At 36.2% G+C, this 2,122-nt stretch overlaps 1 pseudogene; it reads right to left on the bottom strand.

Annotated features, from left to right (window-relative positions):
* Nucleotides 1–383: 383 nt before the first annotated feature.
* On the bottom strand, nt 384–1,849 carry LOC128176912 (uncharacterized; annotated as a pseudogene).
* Between the last annotated feature and the right edge of the window lie 273 nt (nt 1,850–2,122).

The raw sequence follows: 2,122 nt of genomic DNA, 5'->3' as shown, positions 1-2,122 counted from the left end.
TATCAGAGTATTATGTCATCAGTTATATCATACCCTGTTTAGAATTGTTAGGTTTTTTTAATACCTGGTAGTTAGATTTGTAATTTTTCATAGCTTTGCTTACTACATAGTATGTAAACGAGGAAATCATGATCAGATATATTTGAAATGATATTAGTTGTTGACCTGATGTGGTTCATACATACTCAGTAAATCCAATGTGTAATTACTAAAGTGATAAAAGATTGGTCCCAAGTTTTCACGTAGTATTTGAATCGTTGATAATTTATGTTTACTGATGTCTTAGACCAGCTAATTATTAACGTAATAGGACTCTCTCTCTCTTGATTATAATTACATGAGAACTTGGCGAGTATGAACAAACTAAAAAGATATATATATATTTAACCAATTGACAAGAACATACCTCTTTGTAGGTGCAGGAAATAATCCTGACATCTTGTTGAGGAGGAGGAGGAGGATGAACAAGACTTACAAGAGGAGGAGGAGGATGTTGGTCTGCAAATGTGTGCTTCAGTATCCTCAGCATTTGCTTTCTTAGAAATAAGAGTACTACCCAAAATGACTGCATTGATAAACTGGCTGTATGTAAGGTAAGATGGATTTGTGTTAGCCCCATTGTGTAGCCCTCTTTGTTGGGAGAAAACATTTTCAACAACATCACTGTTCATTCTGTTGGGAATGGTGGAGGAGGATGTTGAAAGAAAGTGAATACCACACATCTCATGAAACCCCATCAATAACGAACGAATGTCTTCCATTGTCTGGTATGAAAATAAAGATTTTTCTAATTGTTTTTCATTGATGTTAGTGAGACTTTTATTTTGTTTTCCCAAGGTGCAGAACCATTCAAGAACTTAACGATTTTCATCCAGACGCTTGACACTATATGAAGTTATTGGTCGGGCATCTCTTAAGTTCTTGATGATGACTGATGTGTGCTGCAGAAGCTCGATGCTTCCCTGGAGTTCTTCCCCCTTATCCCCCAAAGATCTTTGGGTCATGAAGTGAAGCATATTTTCATTTAAAACATCTTCAGCTAGCTTGTTTCTCATTTTAAGTTGTGAGTTTAAAAAGAAATGATCCTGAGTAAGCTGCTGGTATACTTTCAGAGTATTTGAGTAGAAGTCCCATTGATAGGCCTTGTACCAGTGCTCCCACACAATGTATTTTTTTTCCTAATTTCAGGTAGCGTTTATGTGTTGTCAGTGTACCGCTCTTTGTAATGTTATTGCGAATTTTCTTAACTACATGTGAGTAATACATGATTAGACATATTTGAGTTTTTGTAACATAAAATAAGTTGTCAAATGTCATTGTTTTGACACATTTTTTCTCTTAACAGCATTTTCATAAAATCTCTGTTTGTTTGGGCTCCATCCAAACTGACAAAGGTAACAGTGAATCCAAATAGACCCAACATATTAACAGCTTTCCAAAAGATTAGATACAGTTCAGATGCTGAAGTTTGCAGACAAGGAAAATGAGCCAAGGGTAATCTGAAACCGGTATTTCCAAGGAATACCAGCTGGAGGACATGGGTGGAAAGTTGTATGTTTTCTTTATGAGTAATGGTTGTGCTAATACTTTTAGCTTCCTCGACTATATCAGTGAAACCGACCAGTTCATAATTTTCTCCTGTACGCTTCAATAGCAGGTCCTCTAGGATCGCCATTTCATCTATCATTAACCCACCCTTATAACCATCTTTGCTGACATTCTGTTCTACTGCAATGGATTTCATCCACTCCAACATTTCAGGGTTCATACCAGGCTGTTGCTGAACGTAATTCTTATAACGCTGTAGAACTCTTTGTGATGGCAAAACAACAAATCCACTTCTACTCAAATCATGGTAAGTTTTGGATGAACGGCAGTAAAGGGATAGACACAGTCTGGTGTTATCTTTAGGCCATTTGGATGAGATTCTATAGTTTGCACCTGTGATTATAAAAAAGTAGCGATTATGTCAGGCACAGTTTTTAGCACATGATCAAGGACATCTGTCATATCTTTATGGCTAATGTCTGATAACTGGATGTGAGTTTCAAGTTTTTATCCACGTAATTTAGATGTATTTTCAAATTTCTTTGAAAGTAGCACACTCATCACATACAGATTT

Source organism: Crassostrea angulata, chromosome 3 (genome assembly GCF_025612915.1).
Source record: "Crassostrea angulata isolate pt1a10 chromosome 3, ASM2561291v2, whole genome shotgun sequence".
Classification (NCBI taxonomy): Eukaryota; Metazoa; Mollusca; class Bivalvia; order Ostreida; family Ostreidae; genus Magallana; species Magallana angulata.
This window is presented reverse-complemented; position numbering and strand designations above follow the sequence as displayed.